Source organism: Psammomys obesus, unplaced genomic scaffold, assembly GCF_907164565.1.
Source record: "Psammomys obesus unplaced genomic scaffold, mPsaObe1.curated_primary_1811, whole genome shotgun sequence".
Classification (NCBI taxonomy): domain Eukaryota; kingdom Metazoa; phylum Chordata; class Mammalia; order Rodentia; family Muridae; genus Psammomys; species Psammomys obesus.
Window position 1 is genome coordinate 11,172,588 of NW_026586173.1, and position 27,430 is coordinate 11,200,017.

Below are 27,430 nucleotides of genomic sequence, written 5' to 3' on the forward strand. Positions count from 1 at the left end.
GGGGCTGGCAAAACTGGGTGATGTGATGTGATGTGATGTGATGTGATGTGATGCGAGTGTGTATGTGTGTTTGTGTGTTTGTTCTTGTTTTATGTTTATTGTGATGAAATATCCTGACAAAGAACAACTTTGTGGAGGAAGGGCAGAATTTTTTTAGATTCCAGGTTACAGTCTGTCTTCTAGTGGAAATCAAGGCAGAAATTCAGGCAGCCAGCCTAGTCCTATCCACAGCACTGGACGCAACCATGACTCATTTTGTTTTCATTTTCTTTTATTCTTATACATTACGTCCTGACTATAGTTTCCTCTTTCTCTACTTCTCTCAGTCCCTCTCCCTCCTTCCCTATTCCCCCAAATCTACTCCTTCTTCATTCCCCTTCCAAATAAATAAATAAACAAACAAATACTAAGCCTCCCATGCATATCCACCAAGCATGGCTTAACAAGATACAATAAGACCTGGCACAAGCCCTCATATCAAGGCTGGATGAGTTGAGGCAACCCAATAGAAAGTAAAGGGTCCCAAGCACAGGCAAAATAATCAGAGACACCCCCACTCCCATTGTTGTGAGTCCCACAAGAACACCAAGGCACACAACTGTAAGTTATATGGTTGAAGCCCAAGTTCAGACCCATAGAGAATCCCTGTTTGTCACTTCACTCTCTGTGAGCCCCTATGAGCCCTACTTAGTTGATTCTGTGGGCCATGTTCTCCTGGTGCCCTCCACTCCTCATGTTCCTACAATTCCTTCTCCTCTCTTCTGCAGACTTCCCCTGGCTCCCCTACTGTTTGGTTATGGGTCTCTGCATCTGTTCTCACCAGTCTCTGAATAACACTCCTCTGATGACAGTTGGGCTAGGCACCAATCTATGAGTATAGCAGACTATTGTTAGAATTGTCTCTATCCTGGTTCTCTGGGCTGTCTTGTTTCTGGTTCCTGGCCATCCCGGCGGTGTCAGGTGTGAGCTCCCTCTCATGGTGTGGACCAATCATTGGTTGGCCACTTCCACAAATTCTGAACCACCATTACCCCAGCACATCTTGCAAGCAGCAGAAATTGTAGCCAAAGGTTCTGTGCCTGGGTTGATGTGCCAGTCCCATTTCTAGGAGCCTTACCTGCAACTATGTATTTTTGTGTTTACTGCTGTTCATTGGGAAGAAAGACTTTCCTGATTAGGGCTAAGGATAAAATTTGTCTACGGGTATGAACATAAGTATTCACGGGGTGGCTTGACCTTGTGTCAACCTAGCTGAACAGCACTATTCAGTTCTCTTCAGGGCCCACGAATTTCTGTGCTCTGGGTCATTGACCAGGTTTCCAGTTCCTCAAATCCAGTCAGAGAGCAATTGGCTATCCCTGCAACTGCAGGACCGCTGTTGTGGGCACATCTTACGTGACGGATTGGTCTCACAGCTCCTAGGATTAACAGCTGAAGAAGGAAACTGATAGCCTTTCTACCCCACCAGAAACCTGGCTAGCACTTCCTGGGACTATAAAGGTGCAAGAAGGTGGGAAGGAAGACAATTCTGGCCCAGTTTCAGTTTGTTTTCTCTGTATTACAAACCCAAGGTATGTGGTGTCTTTCAGCAACAAGTCTTATAATCTAACTGGGTGGGAAACTAAAAGTAAAGGCAAGAAGATGGGGGTGGGGTGGCTCAGCTTTTAAGAGAACTTGCTTTTCTTCCAGAGGACCTAGTCTTGGTTCTAAGCACCCACATGGTGGTTCACAACTGTTTGCAATTCCAGTTCCAGGGGGTAGAAGACCCTTTTTTGAACTCTGTGGGCATCAGGCATACACATTTATGCATGCCAAAAATACTCATGCACATACATAATCTTCTAGAAGGAAACGCAAGAGCCTTGTATTGTTTTGGGGGCTGTTGGAACTTCTCTGGCAACAACTCAAAACCCCTGTCACTGGGGCATTGATTTAATAACTCACAGCTTCTGAGAGCAGCTTTCCCTAGATACAATATTTATTATTGTTGAGTTTATTTTTGGTTCACTATTTTCTTTTTTTTTACATTTTTACATTTTTGTTAGTCGTCTTGATGATAACCTTTCTGATGGGGAATACAGAATCTTAAAGTACTTTCCATTTTTAAAGAACCATTTTTTTTTGAGAGAGAGAGAGCAAGTAGCTACTCTATATCAAATTGCTATTGGGCACATTCTGTCTTGCAACAGCAGCTGCCAACAGTAAAGCTATCTAAGGGCCACGTTTCCCTTCCCTTACCCTTCCCTTCAATAACTCCTGAGCTGCTTTAACACCACCCACTGGGACTTTCAGATTTCTTAAGTGTGTGGAAACCCATGTAACAGGTAAGTGACTGGCAACGTCACAGTGCAGGGAATGCATGATTGGTCTCACGAACACAGAACTCACAGTTTGTACCATGCATCTCATAACTGAATGGCAGATGTCCTTGAAGAGTCCTAGAACAGACAAGTGAAGATACCCATGAAGTACAGAGTTCCCTGAAAGGATGAGGTAACATCCTTTGGAATCCATCTCATGTGATCAGATCCTTCTTTCTAGTATTGTGTCTCTTACAGAAGCTCATAAAAATCTTAGAATAAAGAGGTAGAATGAAGGAGAAATGGCCTCAGTTAACCTCACTCCCAGTGGCCCAGGTGGGAGCTTTCAAGTCTTCTGTCTGTCTGTCTGCCATTTTGTTTCTCTTTAGGTAACAGCAATAAATAGTATTAAAGACAAGTACTCAGGGACTACAAGAAAATTGTTGAAATCTGGGAGGAAAAAAAATCTTGTGACAATTCTAGACAACCTTTCTCCCTCATTCCCTTGTCATTCTATTCCCCCCTCCTTCTCTTCCTTCCTTCCTTTCTGTGTGTGTGTATGGAACATGAATGTGTGCTGAGGTACATGTGTGTGCAGTACATGTGCCCATGAAAGCCAGACGAGGACATCAGCTGTTCTTAATTCCTTTCCACTTTACATCCTCAAGAAAACTCTCTAACTGGATGAATCAGGCTTTCCATTTTTCAGCTACAGCACCAACTAGACAGCCCCAAGAATCACTTTTTCTATTGCCCACAATGCTGGGGTTACATGGCAACATCAGTTTACATAGGTTCTGATGATACAAACACAGTCCTCATGCCTGCTCAGGAAGTGTATTTACCTACTGAGCCATCTGCCATTGAGAAGAGAACAGTTATTATTGATCAGGGAGGCATATGAAGAGCCTGAGGGTTGTGGGCTGTGAACAATAAGACAGGACTCAGAATGAGCTTCCTCTGGGAGGAATGGATACACAGAATGATTGGTATGGATGGTGGACTTATTTGGATATTCTCTGTTGGTTTACTTTTTCCTTAATTGAAAAATAATGGGGAAAATACTGATGTTTCTGTAGATCTAAGTGGCTATATGAACAATTATAGAGTACAATGGTAAAATCTGTTTCTCCCTGGAGCTTAATGTTAAATAGGCCCATTTATGGTAGTGCAGTAGCCATGGAACTCTGCCATAGCATTTGCTAGTTGCTATTAAGCAAATGATACTAGCTCTGATCGGTAAGAAGCTATTTAGTTACCTTAGTAATTGAGTACTCTACAAATAAAATGCTCCTAGGAGGTAATTAATAGGAACTTGGGAACAAAGGGTGCACATTTAAAGACCTAATCACATGCATGGATTGCTCCTGTTTCCACAATTTATAAAAAAATAAAGATGCTGGAAAGCAGTGATGTGCAGATCACCACAGCAGAGTGCACTAGGCAGCTTTGCTTCCTTACGGGTGTCTTGTCCATGTGAATGTGGATCCTATCGTGAAGTACAATATGACTAAAGTGAGAAGTAAAGAGCGATTCCACAGTGTGGTCAAACCAAAGAACAAGGAGGGTCAGGTATGTAAAAGACCACGAGGGACGCTGTCTCTGAATGAGGTAAGGAATGACAAAGTGGTGTAAGTGAGAAAAGACACAGCCTCTTTGTAGAGTTACATCAGTTTGCTGTTTCTAATGCTTAAAACAGGAACGAGGAAGCGGCAAGAATGGTGCCATGTGAAAGAACTCCATTCTCCTTTAAACAGAGGAGTTATTAAACTTTGTATCTTGAAATGTGTTACAGACAGATTTATTTTGTTGTTGTGGAAAGGATCCATTCTGTAGGTCAGCTATTGGAATCGATGTGGGACTAGTTGGGGAACTGTGTAAAATCTGAGAAACAGGTAATTGCTCTCATGTTTATTAGCAGATTGGGAGTGTGGAGAAAGGTGTAGGCTGGGATAAACTTTATGCAGTAAAATGAGGATTTAATAAGTGATGTTAAATTTTTAATTTTCTTTCCATGGGTATCACTGGTAGATTGCAGCACCTTCAATTAATTCTGAGAAAGCCAGAGGATAAACTCATTAAGATAGAACATTAATGAGTTTGGGCTTTCCTGGGGCACTAGACAATTTACATTTAATACTATCACTGATGTAGTTGTATTGAGACCTGCTGTTTTGCATTTTTCTTCGTTTTTGTACATTTCTTCTCTTCTATTTCTTCCTGTGATAACTTATCTTATTTCATTTTTTATCTAATAGCTTAAACTCTATTTTGTTTGATATTAGCTAAAGGCTTATATTTATAGCTTTAATCTTCCATAGTTTATTCTCATCTGTACATTAGATGAGAGTACATTATAGAAAACTGTACATTATAGAAAAAATGTAAATTTCTCTGTAATGTTCAGGCTGCTATGGCTAAGTCACTTACAATTTTGTGCTACTATTTAGGTATTTGTGTTTTACATTTATTAAAACACAGTTATAACTTTATTGTAAAATTACCCTTTATAGTTGTCATATAAAAAGAAGAAAAATGGTCCTCTGCCTGCTGGCCTATCAGCCATCCAGTCCACCATTTTGCTCAGCAGAGGCACCAGGATGAGCCTGAGACCAACTTCCAGATAGATCTCCAAACTGATTCCCCCAGCCATCTGTCTGTCAGCTGTCATATACATTGCCTTGCCTGGCACATGAATTCTGACCCAGAACAAATAGACCACCTTCAGAGCCTGGATAGCTCTCTGCAAATTCGGGAGATTGACAAAGTCTTCTAAGGCTGCAGAAGAAGTTGAACCTATCCCCTGCTGAGCAGAGAACATGTCTGGCACCCCGTTTGCACACTAACGCACAGTGGCTCCAAGACTGAACACTAAGTACCCGTTAGTTTGTTCAGAGAAGATATGAACAAATGACTAAATGAAGGCCCTGAAAACACAAACGCTTTAATGAAATTGTGAAAAAAAATTAAAATATAAAAATAAAATTTAATAAAACAATATACTCTTTGATTAAAAGCTAAAATGAAATAAAAGCTGAAGGTATCAGCTTTTCAAATAATTTCAAGTAGTACTGCAGAGATATAGTAGTAAAGACAGTATGGTGCCTACATTACAGATTGGCAGCTCAGTCTCCATGAGGATCTCTGAGTGAGGGGAGCAGGGGCTGTCTCTATCACAAACTCAGTTGACTGCTCTTTGATCACTTCCCCCTGGTGATATGGCCTCGCCCGGCCACAGATGAAAAGGATCCAGGCAGTCCCAAAGAGACTTAAAAAGCTTTGGGAAGATGACAATAGTGGAGAACCCCCCCCCTTTCAATGGACTAGGGGAAGGAGATAGGGGGAAGAGGAAGGGAGGGTGGGACTAGAAGGAGTTGAGGGAGGGGGCTTTAACGAGAATACATGAATAAATTGTGAAGAAAAAATAAAAATTATTTTTTTAAAAAAGAGAAAGTCTTTTTCTGTGGACTGGTAAGGCTGCTCTCCCCTCAGGTGGAGGTGATCAAATACCCAGCCCATGAGTACATGTCAGAGACAGTCCCTGTTCCCATTGCTAGGGAGCCTACTTGGATACTGAGTTGTCATGGGCTACATCTGTGCAGGGTTCTAGGTTATCTCCATGAATCATCCTTGGTTGGAGTATCAGTCTCAGAAAAGATCCCTGTGCCCAGATTTTTTGGTTCTGTTGCTCTCCTTTTGGAGCTCCTGTTCCCTCCAGGTCTTGCTATCTCCCCCTTCTTTCATAAAATTTCCTGCACTCTGCCCAAAGTTTGGCTATGAATCTCAGCATATGTCTTGATACCATGCTGGGTAGAGTCTTTCAGAGGCCTTCTGTATTAGTGGAAGGGTAGGAGGAGGACCTTCCCTATCATTGGACTGGGGTAAGGGCATAGGAGAAGAAGAGGGAGAGAGGGTAGGATTGGGAGGGGATGAGAGAGGAGGATACAGCTGGGATACAAAGTGAATAAACTATAATTAATAAAAATTAAAATAGAGAAAGCATACAAAGTGGGGTGGGTAGAAAGTTGAGGATGGTTCTGAAAGGAGTTGATTAAAAAGATGTAAACATGATCAAATCATAGCTTATGGAATTCTCAAAGAATTAATAAAAATGTTGTTTTAAAATAAAAAAACACACATTGATTATGGGAATAGAACTGAAGACCTAGATAAAAGTCTACATATCTATGCCCACATGGCTTTTGACAAAGAAGCTAAAAATATACACAGGAGAAAAAGAATCTTCAACAACATCTTCTAGTAAAATTTCATAACTACATGTAGAAAAGTGAGAGTAGATTCTTCTCATCCTACACAAAAGTGAACTACAACTGGATCAAGAACCTTGGCAGACAACCTGAAGTCTTGAATTAGATTGAGGACAAATTAAGGAATACACGTGAACTCGTTATTGGCACAGGAAGGGACTTTCTGAACAGGACCACAATAGCACAAGCATTAGACCATTCATTGACATATAAGATTCCATGAAACAAAAAAGCTTCTATACATCAAAAGGCACTATCACTTTAGTGAAGAGGCAGCCTACAGAAAGGGGAAAATCTTTATCAGCTATACATTTGACAGAGGGTTACTGTCTAGAATAGACAGAGAATTTTTTTTTAAACCTACACATCATGAAAATAAGCAATCTAATTAAAAAGGGGGCATGGAACTAAGCAATGAGTTCTCAAAATTGAACTGGCAATGTCTAAGAAACACATAAAAATATGCAACAATCAGGTAAGTGCAAGTTGAAACTTCTTTGAGGTTTCATCTTAGCCAGTCAGAATGGCCAAGATAAAACAAATTAAAATAAAATAACCCCAAACAAACCTAAACAACAACAAAAACCCCATGTGACCTTAGATGTTGTCATCACTGTGGGGAAAGGGGAATATTTATTCATTGTTGATGGGAACAAAAATTTATATGGCTAGTTTAAGAATTAGTGTGGTGTTTCCCTTAAAAGCTGGAATAAATCTATCCTGGCTATGTCTCTATTGGGCATATAACAAAAAGAACTCTATACCTTACTACAGAATATTTGCTCTCCACAGCCACTGATGCTCTATTCCTAACATGCAGAAAATGGAACAGCTAGATGTTCATCAACTGATGAATGAATAATAAGAATTTGACACAGTTATACAACGGACTATTAGTCAGCAGTTAAGAAAATGAAATTATGAAGTTCTCAGGAAAATGAATGGAGCCAGAAGCAAGTACTCTGAGTGAAATAATTCAAGAATAAAAAATAAATGTTGTACAACTCTTTTTTTTTTCATTTGTGGATGTTAACTTTGAATCTTCAAGATAAGTATGTTTTAATATACAAGGCACAGAGGCAAGAAAGTTAGTAAGGAGCCTCATATCCGGGATGTTCTCAAGGTAGGGAAGATAGAACACACTGGTATAAAAGTACAGAGTAGTAATGAAACAGGAAGGGTTAAATTTGGATGTGGAGTGGGAGGGCAGGCTAGAGGGAGGAATATGGGTAAGGGGAATAACCAAAATTAAAGGTGCTTCAAAAAAAGAGGCCATGTGAAAGCCTACTGTAAAGTTTCCTAAATACACAGGTATTCATCTATTAAAATAGTTTAAATAGAGTTACCCTACAATACAGGGGCAATACACTACTAGACACCACATACTAGCAAGTAAAAACTCCAGTACCAAGAGGAGTTGCCTGTTTTTGAGTTGTTGGACAAAGAGGTTCTATAAACAAAAAACACAAGCACTAGAGCTATTTTAATATTCTTGGTTATTTCCATAACTTGATTCTGTAAACTCCACATTCCTAAATTATAGAACATAGAAAAATCAATCTGGCACTCTGTTGTAAGATTCATCTCTACTGGAAATCTTTCATGTTTCAGGAAAGTGCTCTGCATGCTGCTAGAGGAGAAAACTAATCCCCAGTCTCACCTGTGGAGAAGCCACAGTAACTGCTGGGCTGATAAAATATGCCAACTGGAGCAGTGATTTCATGAATGTTATAGAAGTAACAAACCACGTTGTGATTGGATCTAAGGTCTATGCCATGTGATGGAATCCATATTGGGCACTGTTGGAAGTGCCAGGAACCTGTGGCTAGATATGTCATGGGCTCTAAGAGAAAACTTACTATTGTTATTCTGCTAAATGTGCGCAGTGAAATAACAACTAATGAGTTATTGCTACAGATGTAGTTTAGTGCATCTCTCAGCTTTTATCACAGAACCGTTTTCTTGTAGCGTATGGCAATTAACACAGAAACCCTTAACTTGGTAATATGCAGAGGATAAGAGACTGTGGAGTAATCAGCTCTAAATAGAGTCCATCTGTCCTTCCTCCAAGGTTCAGAGGCTTTGAGGAAGGTGGGATGGAAAGACTTTAAGAGCCAGAAGTAGTGGATAACTCCAAGAAAGCAATATTTTCGCAGAGAGAACAGGGTAATTGCACATATGAACTTATATTAGTTGTGACAGTATCCGCAAAACCTGTGTGACAGCATGCAACTCAAGACAGACAAAAATCCCTACATAGGTTAGGGAAGGTGAATGTGAAGCCCGACCCAGACTGAGGGGTTATTGATAGTTTAATAGCTTGAGTGAGAGTCAGGTTTTTTTTTTATAATGGTCTTATTCCTGGTTTATGGATGCCCATAGCTGGCCACACATAAAAGAATAATTGTGCAACAAAAATGGATTCAATAAAAAAGTAAACAAAAATGAATAAAACTCAAAGCTGGGGGACGGGAAAGATGGCGGTGCCGGGAGGACTCTCATTCTGAGCAGCAGCAGCAGGATCAGCACAGTGACCAGCAATCAGAACTCGCGGCCATAAAACACAGTCATTGTGTTTCCCAGGTGAGAAGATACCCCACGGTGGGGGATTCAATCAGCTTTAACTCACCCGGCTAAACCGCGGAAGAGATCCCGGTTCTGCCAGATGCTTGGCTGCCGACTGCCAGCCCCAACCCCAGCCCCAGCCCAGAGCCACAAGCCAGTGTCTGTGGTCATGGTCCCAGACTGAACTGTGTGCACCACACTATCAGAGACTGGAATTTTCAGTCGAGAGATAACCCCATGGTACAGAAAACGATTGGGATCGACCTTAGGTCACCCAGACATCCCCTGGAAAAGACTCAGGTTCCACAGGCACCCCAGGAGCCAGCCCGGAGCCAGAGCCAGGGATCCAGGCTCCGACACAGAGCCCCGCCTGCCTGCGCACCTAATTCACCACCTGAGATAGAACTGTGGGCACCAGGGCACCAGGGCACCAGCGAATGAGTTTCACTGTCTGGTGCAAACACACAGGGAGGGAAATGGCTGATCTGATCTCAGAGCACTCAGCCAACACCCCTACCCCGAAAAGGTCTCAGGAAAATTACCCAGTTTAGGCAGACACCCAGGCTCCCAAAGGCCGGAAAGGCAGACACAGGCAGTTTCTGCACGCCAGAGAGCTGGCGGAGACTGAGCAGTGTGCACTGCTCAGTGAGACTGAGAGTCTCTGTCTCTCAGTCAAAAGAGACTGAGAGTCCCTGTCTCCAGAGAATCCAGAGGGATTCTCAAAAAAAGAGACTGAGAGTCCCTGTCTCCAGAGAATCCAGAGGGAAGGAAGAAAACTGTACTGACTTAAATCACCCAATCCTTCCCTGGAAAAAACCTAGCAAAGACCTGCAGGGCCGAGCCACCATCACTCAGCTGTGCTCCAGACACAAGCACAAACAGTTGCTGCACGCCAGATGTCCAACTGGGTCACAGCAGCTGATCATTAAATTTACAGCCAGAAACCCAGAAACAGGGCAGCTGTCCTCAGGACTTCCCTGGGTGAGAGGAGAACCCTCTTGACTAACAAAGACCACAGTTACCACTCAGGTCTCTATCCCTGAGGTGAGCAGTAGCAAATCCTGATAAAACGCCAGCTATTCAGGGACTATACCCAAAAAGCTGAGAAGACATCCTTCAGAAAAAACCAGCTTTCTGCAAAGGGGAGCCTTTCCACCACAGGATCCCCAGGAACCACCAGAAAATAAACCCAAACACCTAAGATAGCACAATGGGTAGAGGCCAGCATAAAAGCTCAAGCAACAAAAGACAGAGCAATATGGCATCTCCAGAACCCAGTTACCCAGGGGCAAGTAGCCCTGGACACCCCAGCATAACTGAAATCCAAGAAGATGACCTAACAACTATGCTCATGAAGATGATAACAGAGGAAACAAATAAGATACGTAAAGACATAGAGGAAGATAAACTCAAACAGAATATTGCCATCCTTAAAGAAATAGAGGAAGCTGCAGCCAAACAGTTTATGGCCTTTAGAAAGGAAATGCTTAAAGCACTGAATGAAATAAAAGAAACAGAGTTGAAGGAACTAAAAGAAAAACAGGAAAGTACAATCAGACACATGAAGGAAGTAAACAAAACAACTCAAGACCTGAAGATAGAATTGGAAAAATTAAAGAAAACAAAAATTGAGGAAATAATGGAGAGGAAGAATCTAGGGAAGAAAACAGGAACTACAGAGGTAAGCATAACCAACAGACTACAAGAGATGGAAGAAAGAATCTCAGGTGTAGAAGATACAGTGGAAGAAATCGATGTGTCTGTCAAAGAAAATGTTAAATCCAAAAAATTCCTGACACAGACAGTCCAAGAAATCCAAGACAATATGAAAAGACAAAACCTAAGAATAATGGGTATAGAGGAAAAAGAAGACTCCCTTCTCCAAGGCCCAGAAAATATTTTCAACAAAATCATTGAAGAAAATTTCCCCAAGTTAAAGGAGAGGCCAATAAGAATACATGAGGCCTACAGAACACCCAACAAATTTGACCAGAAAAGAAAATCCTCCCGCCACATAATAATCAAAACAGTAAGTATACAGAACAAAGAAAAAATACTAAAAGCTGCAAGGGAAAAAGGCCAAGTAACATATAATGGCAAACCCATTAGAATCACACCTGACTTTTCAACAGAGACTATGAAAGCCAGAAGGGCCTGGACGGATATCATGCAGACCCTAAGAGAACACAGATGTCATCCCAGGCTACTATACCCCGCATAACTCTCAGTCCTCATAGACGAAGAAAACAAGATATTCAATGACAAAAACAAATTTCAACAATACCTACAAACAAATCCAGCATTACAGAAGACACTGGAAGGGAAAATACAACCCGAAAAAATTAGCTTCTTTCAAGAAAACACAGGAAATAATTAACCTTACTACAGTAAAACAAAAAGCAACAAAACACACAACCTGATGACCACAGTCAACATCAAAATCAAGGGATCTAACAGCCACTGGTCATTAATCTCTCTCAATATCAATGGACTCAACTCTCCAATAAAAAGACACAGATTAACAGAATGGATACGTAAACAAAACCCAGCAATATGTTGCATACAAGAAACACACCTAAGACACAAAGATAGACATTACCTGAGTGTAAAGGGTTGGAAGATGACTTTCCAAGCAAACGGACCAAAGGAGCAAGCCGGAGTAGCCATTCTAATATCTGATAAAATAGACTTTCAACCAAAATTAATAAAAAGAGATGGGGAAGGACACTTCATACTCATCAAAGGAAAATTCCACCAGGAAGACATCACAATCCTGAACATCTATGTCCCAAATACAAGAGCACCCACATTTGTTAAAGAAACATTGATAAAATTTAAACCACGTATAGATCCTCACACATTAATAGTGGGAGACTTCAACACCCCACTCTCAACAAAGGACAGGTCAACAAAACAGAAATTAAACAAAGAAACAATGTCTCTGACAGAGGTCATGAATCAAATGGACCTAACAGACATTTACAGAACTTTACACCAAACACAAAAGAATTTACCTTCTTCTCAGCACCTCATGGAACCTTCTCCAAAATAGACCATATAGTTGGTCACAAAGTAAGCCTCAACAGATACAAGAAGATTGAAATAATCCCTTGTATCTTGTCTGATCACCATGGAATAAAGCTGGACCTCAACAATAACAAAAATAGCAAAAAGCCTACACATACATGGAAACTGAACAACTTGTTACTAAATGACAGCTGGATCAGGGAAGAAATAAAGAAAGAAATTAAAGTCTTTCTAGAAATCAATGAAAATGAAGAGACAACATACCCAAACTTGTGGGACACAATGAAGGCAGTGCTAAGAGGAAAGTTCATAGCACTAAGTGCTTTCAAGAAAAAATTTGAGAGCGCATTCAAGCAACTTAATGGCTTACTTAAAAACCCTAGAAAAAGAAGAAGCAGACACACCAAGAAGGAGTAGAAGGCTGGAAATAATCAAACTAAGGGCTGAAATCAATCAATTGGAAACAAATAAAACAATTCAAAGAATCAATGAAACCAAGAGCTGTTTCTTTGAGAAAATCAACAAGGTCGACAAACCCTTAGCCAAGCTAACTAAAAGGCAGAGAGACACCACCCAAATCAACAAAATCAGAAATGAAAAGGGGGACATAACTACAGACACTGAGGAAATCCAAACAATCATTAGGACTTACTTCAAAAGTCTATATGCCACAAAATTGGAAAATCTAAATGAAATGAACAATTTTCTGATCGATTTGACTTACCAAAGCTGAATCAGGACCAGGTAAATCAATTAAATAGTCCTATATCCCCCAAAGAAATAGAAGCCGTCATCAAAAGTCTCCCATCCAAAAAAAGCCCAGGACCAGATGGCTTCAGTGCAGAATTCTACCAGACCTTCAAAGAAGAGCTAACACCAATTCTCTTCAAACTATTCCACAAAATAGAAACAGAAGGAACATTACCAAACTCATTCTATGAAGCCACAATCACCTTGGTACCTAAACCTCACAAAGACTCAACAATGAAAGAGAATTTCAGGCCAATCTCCCTTATGAACATTGATGCAAAAATACTTAACAAAATACTTGCAAACCGAAACCAAGAACACATCAAAGATCTTATCCACTAGGACCAAGTAGGCTTCATCCCAGCTATGCAGGGGTGGTTCAATATATGGAAATCCATCAATATGATCCACCATATTAACAAACTGAAAGAAAAAAACCACATGATAATCTCCCTAGATGCTGAAAAAGCTTTTGACAAAATCCAACATCCATTCATGTTTAAAGTATTGGAGAGATCAGGGATACAAGGCACATATCTAAACATAGTAAAGGCGATATACAGCAAGCCTATAGCCAACATCAAACTAAATGGAGAGAAACTTAAAGCAATCCCACTAAAAGCAGAGACAAGACAAGGCTGCCCACTTCCTTCATATCTCTTCAACATAGTGCTGGAAGTCTTTGCTAGAGCAATAAGACAGTTGAAGGAGATCAAGGGGATACAGATTGGAAAGGAAGAAGTCAAATTGTCACTATTTGCAGATGATATGATAGTATACATGAGTGACCCCAAAAACTCTACCAGGGAACTCCTACAGCTGATAAACACCTTCAGGCAAGTGGCCGATACAAAATTAACTCAAAAAAATCAGTAGCCCTCCTGTATACAAAAACCAAAAGGGCTGAGAAAGGAATTAGAAAAATAACACCCTTCACAATAGCCACAAATGACATAAAGTACCTTGGTGTAACCCTAACCAAGCAAGTCAAAGACTTGTATGAAAAAAATTTAGAGTCTCTGAAGAAAGAATTAGAAGAAGATATGAGAAGATGGAAAGATCTCCCATGCTCATGGCTTGGCAGGATTAACATAGTGGAAATGGCCATCTTACCAAAAGCAATCTACAGATTTAATGCAATTCCCATCAAATGGCCAACACAATTCTTTACAGACCTGGAAAGAAAAATTCTCAACTTCGTATGGAGTAACAAGGAACCCAGAATTGCTAAAACAATCCTCTACAATAAAAGATCTTCTGGAGGTATCTCCATCCCTGATCTCAAGCTGTACTATAGAGCAACAATTATAAAAACTGCATGGTACTGGCATAGAAACAGAATGGTGGATCAATGGAACTGAACAGAAGACCCAGAAATAAACCCACACACTTAGATTTTTGACAAAGGTGCCAAAACCATACAATGGAAAAAAGATAGCATCTTCAACAAATGGTGCTGGTCTAACTGGATGTCTACATGTAGAAAAATGAAAATAGATCCATACTTATCACCCTGCACAAAAGTGAAGTCCAAGTGGATCAAAGACCTCAACAAAAAACCAGACACATTAAATCGGCTAGAAAAAAAAGTGGGGAATACCCTAGAACTCATTGGTACAGGAGAGAACTTCCTGAACAGAACACCAACAGCACAGTCTCTGAGAGCAATAATCAATAAATGGGACCTCCTGAAACTGAAAAGCTTCTGTAAAGCAAAGGATACTGTCATCAAAACAAAGCGACTGCCTACAGATTGGGAAAGAATCTTCACCAACCCTTTATCTGACAGAGGACTCATATCCAGTATATATAAAGAACTAAAGAAGCTGAAAAGCAGCAAACCAAGTAATCCACTTAAAAAATGGGGAACAGGGGTAAACAGAGAATTCTCTGTAGAGGAATATCGAATGGCAGAGAAGCATTTAAAGAAATGCTCAACATCATTAGCCATCAGGGAAATGTAAATCAAAACAACCCTGAGATTTCACCTTACACCCATCATAATGGCCAAGATGAAAAACTCAAGTGACAACACATGCTGGAGAGGTTGTGGAGAAAGGGGAAACATCCTCCACTGCTGGTGGGAATGTAAACTTGTACAACCACTCTGGAAATCAATCTGGCGCTTTCTCAGACAACTAGGAATAGCGCTTCCTCAAGATCCAGCCATACCACTCCTAGGCATATATCCAAAAGAGGCTCAAGTACACAATAAGGACATTTGCTCAACCGTGTTTGTAGCTGCTTTATTTGTAATAGCTAGAAGCTGGAAACAGCCCAGATGCCCCTCAACTGAAGAATGGATGCAGAAATTGTGGTACATCTATATAATGGAGTATTACTCAGCAATGAAAAATAAGGAAATCATGCAATTTGCAGGTAAATGGTGGGACCTGGAAAGGATCATCCTGAGTGAGTTGTCCCAGAAGCAAAAAGACACTCGCGGTATATACTCACTCATATAAACATACAACATAGGATAAACCCACTCTAATCGGTACATGTAAACAAACTAAGCAAAAGAGAGGACCCTAACTAAAACGCTCAATCACCATCCTGAAAGGCAAAGAGGATGGACATCAGAAGAAGAAGAAAACAGGAAACAATCTAGGAACCTGCTACAGAGGGCCTCTGAAAGCCAGAAGAAGAAAACAGGAAACAACCTGGGAACCTGCCACAGAGGGCATCTGAAAGCCTCTGCCCTTCAGACTATCAAAACAGATGCTGAGCCTGATGGCCAACTGGTAGGCAGAGTGAATGGAATTTTATGTAAGAAGTGGGAAATAACAAGAGCTGGAGAGGACAGGAACTCCACAAGGAGAGCAACAGAACAAGATAATTTGAACACAGGGAACTTCCCAAAGACTCATACTCCAACCAAGGACTATTCGTGGAGATGACCTAGAACCCCTGCACAGATGTAGCCCAGGGCAGTTTAGTGTCCAAGTGGCTTACATAGTGATGGGAAGAGGGACTGCCTCTGACATAAACTGATTGGCCTTCTCTTTGATCACCTCCCCCTGAGGGGGGAGTAGCCTTACCAGGCCACAGAAGAAGACAATGCAGCCATTCCTGATGTGATCTGATAGACTAAGATCAGAAGGAAGGAGAGGAGGACCTCCCCTATTAGTGGACATGGGGAGGAGCATGCATGCAGAAAGGGGAGGTAGGGTGGGATCGGGAGGGGAGGAAGGAGGGGCTTATGGGGGGATACAAAATGAATAAAGTGTAATTAATAATAATAATAAAAAACCCTCAAAGCTGGATAAATATGGTTGTGAAGGTAGAGATGAAGGTGGATATGGATGAAAATGTAGTGTATAAAATTCCCAAAGAATTAACAAAATATTTAACAATAAATACGTATTAGCATTATTCTTCCACTTTGCTCTTTTCAGAGCTCTTCATGCGTTATCTGGAATCACTCATATCATCGGATATCCACATAACATTTTTGTTCTTCTTTTAAGATTGATTTCTGTTGTTGTTAAGTATGTGTATAAGAGTATGTGTGTGTGGTATGTGCATGTCTGTGTAGGTGCCACAAGGTTGCAGAAGAGAGTGTTAGATATGCTGGAATGGGCATTATGGAGCTAGCCATGATGAATTCTGGTAATTAAACAGGTCCTCTGCAAGAATTCCTTGAGCTCTTAACTGCTGGGCCATCATTCTATCCACCTTTAAGATGTTTTGAATATTTCCTTGTTGGAATGCTTCCCATTTTGTTTTTGCTTCAAAAAAAATCTCAAAATAACCTTTACATCACCTTGATTTTCAACAAATACTTTTGCCAAACATAGAATTCTGAATATTTTTTTTTCTTTCCAGTTGGCTTTAACAGTGAAAGTTTATCTTTTGCCTTGAATGGTTTCTGACTAGATGTTTGTCCAAATCTTGCCTTTGTTTCTTTATGTGGTGTGTCTGCCTTTTCACATGTCTGTCTTTAGAGTTTCTATTTATCTTTTTCAGCACTTTGATTTACCTTTGCTTATTTTTAAAAAAATAATTATTCTGCTTCATCTTATTCATGGAGATCACCTAGAACCTCTGCACAGATGTAGCCAATGGAAGTTCAGTGTCCAAGTGGGTTCCATAGTAATGGGAACAGAGACTGCTTCTGACATGAACTGATTGGCCTGCTCTTTGATCACCTCCCCCTGAGGGGGGAGCAGCCTTACTAGGCCACAGAGGAAGACCAATGCAACCACTCCTGATGGGACCTGATAGACTAAATCAGAAGGAAGGAGAGGAAGACCTCCCCTATCAGTGGACTTGGGGAGGGGCATGGGTGGAAAAAGGGGAGGGAGGGACTTGGAAGAGAGGAGGAAGGGAGCTACAGGGGGGATACAAAGTGAATAAAGTGTAATTAATAAAAATAATGATAATAAATTTAGGGTCTATTATTTGAGTTCATTCATTGATGTTTGAATGTTCTAGTGATTATGAAAATAATTCTTTGGCTTATTCTCTCTTGGTTCTCTCTCTTTCCATCTCTGCTTGTCTTTCTCCTTTCCCCTCTTCTCATTCTGTTTTTCTCATTAAGTTTTATTTTGAGGAATTAGTATTGATTTTAAATATATGAGTGATTGTGTATAACAGTGGTGCTCAACCTTCCTAATGTTATGATCTTTAACACATTTCCTTCTGTTTTGATGACCCCCAACTGTAAGATTATTTATTTGCTATTCAATAACTGTAATTTTTGCTACTGTTATGAATCGTAATGTAAATATCTGATACATGACCCTGAAAGGATGGTGACCCCTAGGTTGAAAATCACTGCTGTAAAAATTCATCTCTCAGGCTTATTCAGGTTTTTTCTTCTTTTTCTTTCTTTTCCATCATTTATTGAAAATTTTTTGTGGAATGTTTTGATCACTGTTTTCTCATCCCCCAATTCCCCTTTTGTTCTCTCTCTCAACAAACAAAAAATACTTCAATAAGCACACACACACACACACAAACATAAAAGCACATAAATAAAAATCAAAATAAACAAGCAAAAGACCAATAAGACAAAAAAAAAAGCCCAAATAAGGAAAAAAGTCTACAAAAATACTGAGTTACTTTTGTGGTCTCCCAATTACTTCCGAATATGGTGCCTGACCTTAAAGTTTCTTAATTTTCGTTTTGGCTGCTAAAAGCCAAGAAGATGGTCCCTTAGATTGATTTTGTGATGTTTTAAAGTGTTTCTCTATTTTCATTTCCATAGATATTCCTTGTCTATCAAAATGAATTTATTGTTTTCTGACATACTTCTCTCCTAGAATGGGTTCCTATTGTATATATGTATATATTGTATGTATGTGTGTATATATATGTATATGTGTATATTAGATATATATGCAACATATATTCTATATTATGGCTCTCTAACTGTATGTAAGTTCATTAAGATGTATAGACATTGGGTCTAGTTATTTTGGTGTGTGATATTTTTGCAGCTCTTTATAATATAGTATTTTTGAAATATTTATATTAATAAAACTATTTATTTATAACAAAATGTATTTTGAAAAGGACACATTTCTCCAAAGATGTTCAAGTGAACTTTTAAACTAATCTATTTAGTTTAGCAGGCCTACGTTTGTTGTCATATTGTCATCCTTAGTCAGCCACGGGCTTTGAACTTCTCCTTGGGCGATTCCTCCAGGGGGTAGGGTTGTCTTAATGCCTACTCTGCAGATAGCTGCCTCCTTATTGCTGCAATACTACTGCAGATCAGCACTCGGTGCTTTCATAGCGGTAGGTATGGTCTGGTATTGCTCATCTCTGTAGGCCTGTGTGACTAGTCATTATTGGTAGGATAGCCTCAGCTGTGAAAATTCTTCACCCATGAAGCTCAAACTCCCGCTTCGAATCCATCATGGATTTTGCTTATGAAGAATAAAGAGATTTCTAATTATAATGAAGTTGCCATTTTCTATATGTTCTCAAGAGAGGTGAGGTTTCTTTGTGTTTATTATTCTTTCCTAGTGCTGGGGTCTAGGCAACAGTGTGTGGTAACAATGGCTGAGGTTTTTATTCAGAGAATTGTCTATGCAGAAGAGTAGGATCTTGGGCATTGATAAAAATGTACACTAACCTTTTCTGAACACCTGCATATAATATCTGTTACGATTATTCATTTCTGCCACTGTCATTTAGAAGGAGCTATAGACAAGAGTAGATTGAGCGACTATGTCTGTGTTGCAATAAGACTGAAAATCATTGACAGGCTGCATTTGGCTGGCAGGCTATGGGTTTTTCCACTCACTGCCCGATTTGCAGAATAAACTCCAAATGCCCTATACTGGTTTCTGGAAGCCTCCAGCCTTTTTCAGTTAGATCTCTTCTTATTCCACTGTAATTTTGTTGTATTCCAGAAACCTTTCAGGCAGCGCGCTAATACAGCATCTGGTTAATTGATAAAAAACATTGGTTAAAGAAATGAGGCATGCACGTAATATGCCTTAAGCATATTAATACAGAAATAAATGTAAATTTGTTTGTCATTTCTTTAGTGTAAGGCTAAGACCTTCATTGAATTTTATTCTTCATCATTTTTGGATAAAAACATACCCATAATGTATCTTTTACGGTTTCCAATTTTGTTTTCTTTAGAGCGAGGGGTTGAGATAGCAGCAAGGCAGTCTTATGCAGCATCTTATTGGAGGGATTTTTATAATCCTCCTTCAACTTTTATAGCTGGATCCCTTGAGCTTAATTCTACTGCAGCTTTTTTAGTGACTCACTAAAAAATGTCAAGACTTTGCAAAGTATCTGACTTAATTTTCCAGCAGCTCTTTAATGTTAGCTAAATTGCACACTTCTATTTTTTCCTTTCTTCACTTTTTATTTCTTATTTATTTATTTATTTATTTCAATTTATTCACTTTGTATCCCAGCTGTAGCCCCCTCCATCTCCTCCCAGTCCCACCCACCCTCCCTCTTCTCCCCCTAAGCTCCTTCCCTAGTCCACTGATAGAGGAGGACTTCCTCCCCTTCTATCTGACCCTAGACTCTCAAGTCTCATCAGAGTTGGCTGCATCATCTTCCTCTGTGGCCTGGTAAGGCTGCACCCCACCTCCCCCAGAGGAAGGTGATCAAAGAGGCGACCACTGAGCACACTTTAATAATGAATAGGACTGACAGAAACCAGTTTGGAAGTGAACACCTCTGGCTCATATAAGGCAAGATGATGGAGCAGAAATGTACAGGTGCATTAGGAACCATCCTGCCAGCCAAACACTTGGTTAGAAAGGATGTTTGCTGAAAGAATGGGAGCATCATCGGTGATGCTGATGAGAGTGGCCATTGGAAACCCCTTCCTGCTTCTCCGCATGCCCAACTCTTCATTCTTTTATTCTCTTCACACACTTTCTCTGTTGGCCTGGGAAGCTCTTTATGAAGTCTGTCTGAGAGCATCTCCTATTGAGGACCAAGGTTACTTCCTTCTCTGCCTACTGAGCCTGGCTAGATTATCCTCTAGCTCTCTGCTCCCTCTGCCCTCCTTTAATAGTGCCTATGATACATCAATGCCTTCTTTTCTTAATAATTTAGACTCCACTATTCTGCAGGGCAGCAGAGATTATATTTTACTCAGCTCCACATCTTCAGGCCCTATAATCATGACATTACACAGCAACAGCTTTGTAAAAATCCTGTTGGAGGAATGGATGAATACAGGAGTCCTTGATTGCTGAACAGGCGATTTCACAGGGCAGATTAAGCCACATCAGATATTTCCTTCACTGTAGATTGAAATGATGATTACAGAAGCTAGATGTTAGAAGGCAGAGAGTGATGTGAAATTTTAATACTCCATCAGAATTGTAAATATATATATATATATATATATATATATATTTATATAATCTCTAAGATCTTTGAGGAATTGAGTCTTTGGAGTGGCAGAGGATGTGTCTTACTCGGGTGTGCATACACAGGTTTTTTGTTGTTGTTGTTTTTGCCTTTTTACATTTCTGATAAAACATGATTCTCTTGGTTCAACTGTGATGCTAGTGAGAAGCACTCTGGTTTCCCTGAAGGGACACTGAAAAACAGTAGCGGTGGAGTATCTGCAGAATGTGCATTGCTCTGGGGTCAGCCCACTGCTTTGTGTATTGTTTTCAGTGGGGAGTGGGGAGCAGGAGGCAGTAATAGCTTGTTTGCATGTGACTATTTGTATTGCCAAGGGTCCCTTTTTCTTCCCCCTTCCCCTCTCTCTTGCTAGCCAAATACTTGAAGATGCTATGAATGGATAGGACTTGAAGAACTCATGTGAAAGTTTGTTTTGTGACTAATCTTGCATTGCCCAACATCACGTCAGGTACTGAATTGCCACATAAATTTTATTTCTCAAAAATAAATTCTTGTCTTATTGTTTTGGGGCTTATGCTTTCAATAGTAATATGGGTCGGGCATTGTGCCCTTTGCAAGATGAAATACCAGCTGAGCCTAATGGCCTAAACTGTCAACTCCTCGGCTCTTTATTAATCCACTGAAGTGGCCTGCACCTCAGTCATTACAGCTCAGTTAGGAAAGAAATCATCACATCCATTATCATTAGAGCAGGTTCTTCATAGAAATCTTTGTTCCTGAGATTTTTCAAATAATGTCACCAAGTCACACAGCATTTCCCTTTCCCCACTAGAAAAACTTTCCAACTAATAAGAATCTCATATTTAATTGAAGAAACGCAAATCCTTCTCAAACTTATTCTGCTTACATCTCCTGTGTACAGAAAGCAACGATCTCATTAAATGAGGTTGACTGCCTATCTGGGTTGTTGAACGCTGCTGCTGAATGGTAAATTCTCATTCCAGTGTGTGCAAGCACTGAGTTACTAAGAGCCAACGATCCCTTAAGAAATGGCATTGCCTAGTCACGATTGCACTGTTCCACCTTTCAGAGGACATGTGTGAGGAAGAGTGCATTTCAGTCATCATCCCACCGTTACTTTCAGACTGACTGAGGATAAATAAAGGAAATGGACAACTTGCTTCCTTTCAATGATATTTTGTTTCCCTAAAAAGGAGAGCTCACATAAATGGTCTGGAGGGTTTAGGAACTCAAATGATAAGACATAGGGGACACTTTCACTCTCGTTGTGTTGGTTGTCATGTGATTTTATGGTCTTTACATGCAGACTTGTGCATAGAGAAGTTATATAGACACACACATAGTTGTCTCTCTAGGTCCCTCGTCAAAGAACTCTATGGAATTGTGAACAATAAGTTTTGATGATGCGTTTGAGCTATTGAGTCCTTGGAGTTTCGCCTTGAGTTTCTGGTTCAGACAGTGCACTTCCCAGCACAAACTCTGCCAAGAACTTAGTGGACTAGAGGGGCAAAAGTCATTTCCACGAAACAGGAAAATACTTGAGTGCACCTGTGAAGACAAAGTTACCATCATGAGATGCTGTGTTTCCTGTCAATCCTACTCCATCCCTTTTCAAAGGTGTCTCTTTCACCAAAGCCTCATGTACCTAATCCTGTTTCAGAAGTTACTCCTAAAGAACCCAACAGATGACCCCAGCCAGAGAAGAAGGTCAGTGCTTTGCTCAGCCATCCTCAGAGTTTTCTCCTCAAGCAGATGTGATCCAATACAGAGACACACAGCCAAAGAGTAAGATATACAGAGAGTGAGAGACCTTCGAATTCATCAAATTTCTTCCCTCAGCGTTGCGGAAGAGGAAGCCTAGAGTGTAAGAGCCAAGGAAGAAGGAGGACATCAAGGAAACAAGGTCCTCTCCATCAACACAGTTGATGTACCTACGAACTCACAGAGAGTGAGGCACCAGGCACAGGGGCGGCATGGGTCTGCACCTGATGAGTTCCTAAAGCTGAAAGGAGAAGTGGATATGTGCCCCATCCCTAACACACACTGATCAACACTTGCCAATGAAAATTTTATTTTCTCCAAGGAAGTCTCACTGGGGGAAAAAAGTACTCTTAAATATAGACTGCATGCCCAGCAGTAAGATGGCCAAAGAAAACAAACTCAATGGCAATCTTTGGAGATTCTTTGCCTCACAGTGTTTTGTCAGGGTTTAAAAAATTATTTTAATATATTAAAAATATATACTATTTTTATTATATATATACACACATTTATAGTTTTTTTCTCTCTTTCTGCTCTACTGGCCCTTTGTATATATATTCTAGCTTTCGGTTTACTGCTTTTATGGCATTTCTGAGTGTGCAGATAACTGAGACTCCGCATCTATATCTGTTTCCTGTGTCTTTTGTGGGTTCTTTTCTTTCTGCTTATTTTGTCCTATTCTGATGTGTTAGTTTTAGTCCTTTCTCTTATTATATTATAATCCCTTAGAAGCCTGATTATTTCTAATGAGAGATAGAAAGGAGTGTATCTGGATGGGAGGGGAGATGGGGAGGACCTAGGAGGAGTAGAGGAAGGGAGAACCGTAATCAAAATATATAAGAAAAAAAAATTCATTTTCAGTACCAGGAAACAAAACAACAATAACAACAAAAGAACCCAGTATCTACCAGGAGATAAGGCAGGAAGAGTGAGATAATTCTAGAGATGGCCTCCTGTGATGTTTTGATGTACATGCTAAGATCTTAGCAAATATCGCCAACCATGCGTGGACTGGACCTGGCTCCCTACACTTATATACCCCCTACACTTACATAGGCAACTTGGTATTCTTGTGGGTTCCCCAGTAATGGAATAGGGCCCTTTCTGACATGGACTCTGTTGCATGCTTTGCAGTCACTTCCCCTGGTGGGGCTGTCTTGCCAGGTCATCGTGGAAGAGGATGTGCTCAGTCCTGAGGTGACTGGAAGTGCTGGGGAGGGTTAGGGCTGGTGGGGATGACCAGGAGGAGAGGGAGATGCGGACTACAATTGGGATGTAAAGTGAACAACTAAATAAATAAAATTAAGTTGTTTTTTTGTTTGTTTTTTTTTTAATGAAAGTACTAAGAATGCTACCAGGATGCTAGAGAGTATCATGTCACAAGGCTTGCAGTGCGCAGGCATTGGCCAGGGAGCTTATGCCTTGACCATCATGCGTCTGGTTTTTGTGAAGGTCTGTAAGAGTCACCGATTTCCTCACTGTAGTGATGTTGCTGAGCATGTTCACTGCTGCTCTGATTATTATAGAAGAGCTCTGTAGAATCAATGCTCTTCACCAGGGGACATCTCACCATGCATCTCCCTCAAGATTACAGCAAACCTGTGTCTGATTAATTTTGACCTCAGTTTAAGCCGCTATGAAACCACAGAATGAAATAAGGCTTAGCTGCAGTGACTTTGAAGGACCTCAAAGGCCAATTTGGTTTTTTGATTTATCCCTCTGTGTTAAAGGATTTGTGTGTGAGAGAGAGAGAGAGAGAGAGAGAGAGAGAGAGACAAACCTATTTGATTTTATATTTTTTTATTTCACTGGAAATGTCTTCATATGAATGGGTCAGATTTGCAGTGTGGCATTTGCCTCCAGAGGTTTGAATGCTGGCTTTGCCAGAGTAGGACTCTATAATTGTGGGTGTGATGTTAACTTCCCCAAAGCTTGCCTCCTTTATGCTATGCGACTAGGTGATAAAACTATTTGATTTATAGGGCTGCTACAGAGGTTAAATAAAATAATGCATGTAGAGTGCTTAGTAGATGCTCAGCATGTAAACCTTAGATGCTTGCTACAGTACCGGTGCAATGAGCAGAGCCAAGCACTAGAAAGATGACTCTACCCACTCTGTATGATGAGAGGGTATGCCTTGCAGGAGGTCTCCGCTCCTGTGGAAGGGGTCTTCTGAAAAGTAAATGTTAAATGGGAAGTAGAGGCTTTGCTAAATTAAACCTACAATTAGTCCTTTATTTCTTAGACCGTATGGTAGTTAACCTAATTCATTTGACAAACTGTTGTGAGCGATCCTTGGAGTAGACCACTGTATATTAGCGGAGATGCTATTTGTGGGGCAGTTCTTTGTTAGTCTAGATGGTTCTGTGCACTGTGAGAAGTTTGTCACTCTTGACTGCACCTACTAAATGTGAGAAGTAGTCAGCTCATCTCTATCTTTATGAAAACGTCCAATTCTCCACTCATGTGGGTCGTCTGCAATTCAGATCCACAAAACAGGTCTAGAGGTCATTTGAGAGTACGACCCAACATCCCTAGAATAGTTCCAACTTCTAGCAGTTGTTTATACCTGTGGTCCTTTCATTCAAACTTGTTTTGGTCTACACGGTTCTGTAGCAATGAATGATTCCAGGACTGGATGAAAAAAAAAAAAAGCACAAAGTAGGCCTGAACCCCTATTGCACTAGAAAGTAAAGAATTACCCAAAGGATGCTTAGTAACATTTCAATAGGAATGGGAGCCAAATTAGAGGGTTCTCCCTGACAAACTGGCAATCTGTACACAAAATTAAACGATGGTAGCAAATTAGAATCTGTTGAAAAAATAAGAATCAGTGTTCCCATAGTGATAAAAATATATAAATGGACAACAATGTAAAATTCCTTCCTATACACCAAATAACAAACACAGAAGAAATGATATCAATAGAAAAATCAGAACTTGGAAACCTTGCCAGCATTGATTTTTCATGCCAAGAGCTGAGTGAAAGTTTGAGTAACCAGGTGATTATACAATTTCATAACTCTTGTTTATCACAAACGGAAAACAGTGTATTTGCAGCAGGAAAGCTTGACAATAACACGACTAGTAACAGCTCAGAGACATCCTGGTATTTCTCTTAAAAGTGCAGCACCTAAATCTGATCAGCAGGAAGTATTACATGACTGCCAATCAAGGGACAGATAGCTCACAGAATGTCTAACCTGTCCTATTAAAACCACTGATGCTGTGAAACAGACTAAGAATCCAGCATATGAAGACTGATATACCGTGTAAATGTAGATGGCAACTGAAGCCTTCCATAGCCCTGAAATTATGCCTAAATGCTAAGCTAGCAAGCAAAACTTTACTGGTTGGGAGGATGCGTGATGTCATTGCTCAGCCCAAACTGGGGGAGCTGGCAAGTGTCAGCAGTTCTGAATTCTTCACAGTACTGAAGACGTGGGCAATGTGCTACTAAAAGAAAAGGTAATGTTACATTGGAAAGAGGGTTTAGAACTGCTCAGTTATTTTTTTTTCTCAATCAGATCGTGGAGGCTTTCCTGGCAAACTACTGTGCAAGTGTGTTCATTGCTAATCAGAGAGCTTTGGAGAATGGGCTCATAGCTACTCCCATAAGACACTGCACCTTCACTTCGATGATGGGGAGGTCTAGGATTGAGAGATAAAGGTGATATCAACAACAACCACATGCCTGGCACCTATGCTATCACCAAGTGTCATCACCCAAAAAACCTGAATTAGAAGAATTAATTGATTTGCTACCCCAACCCTACCAGGTTAGTCTAGGCCTCACTTTGCCGCTGAAGAAACTGCTGCATGGACAGGGAAAGTACCTGCCGCTACTGGATTCAAAGGAATGGTGATTCAAAGCCTCCAGGAACTGAAAAGCAAGCTAGAGTGCAGAGAATGCATATCTTCTGGATGTATTTGGGGGACTTCACTCAGTGTAAGAATGTGTCTCTGCAGCACGGAGAGTAGAGTCCAAGCTCAGCAGGACCACCAGAAGTCAGGAGTGAGTACAGACAGGAGAGTAAATGAACCAAACCACAGGGCCAGAACAACACTGGGGTGTTGGGGGACACCATTGAGTCACTAGTTAGCAGAGAGAGGGAGCAACGTCTAGCTTAGAAGTGGAGAACTGGAGGTCAGAGCTTCTGAACTGGGAGTGACGCATAAGACAGCCACTGTAGGTTTATCCCTCCACAAGTCTTGCTTACTGTCGTGTAAAGGAGAGTGCATCTTGACAGGTGACAGTCACTTGTCTTCATCAGGAAGTAAGCCAGATGAGTAGGATGGCTCGTGTAACCAGCCTCCAAGACAAGGGTCCCTTTATCCATTGTACCCCTTTAGCCATGGTGTTCCACAGCAGATCATCAGCTTCCAGGAACAGTGAAGGTCAGAGAAAGCCACAGACTCTCTTTTCATCCCTGTAGCTACCCAAAAGAGAAACACCACTATGTAAGCCCCCCTGGTTTTCCTTCTATTTGCTGCACTTGATATGGAAGTTAGGGATTCATCCATGCTAAACGCCTACGCTTTTCCTGGCTTTCGTCCCGAGCCCCTTAGCCTCCTGTGTTCATTATGAGGATAATTTGAAGCAAGCATATAAAGTACGCGGCACCATGCCAGCCACAGGGGAGGTTCTAAACACGCAGCACCTGCTGTTCCCATCTAGAGAAAAGAACTGAAGTTTGGGCTACATTGAAGCATCTATCAAAGCCACAGCAAGGCCAATGCGGCTGACTCCGTTGGTAAAAGCTCTGTCTGAAAACCCACATGGTGGAAGGAGAGAGAGGACTCTTGCCAGTTGTCTTCTAACTTCCTCATATATACCATAGCATACGTGTGCTCTCTCAGATCAATCAAACAACAAATCAATCAATGTAATAATAATAATAATAATAATAATAATAATAATAATAATAATAATAA

The 27,430-nt window shown here is 40.6% G+C and overlaps 1 protein-coding gene across 2 annotated transcripts in view; it reads right to left on the bottom strand.

The window, feature by feature from the left end:
- The window catches only part of Npsr1 (neuropeptide S receptor 1), a 234,198-nt gene that overhangs the window by 53,692 nt on the left and 153,076 nt on the right, over window positions 1-27,430 (bottom strand). The window lies entirely within an intron of this gene.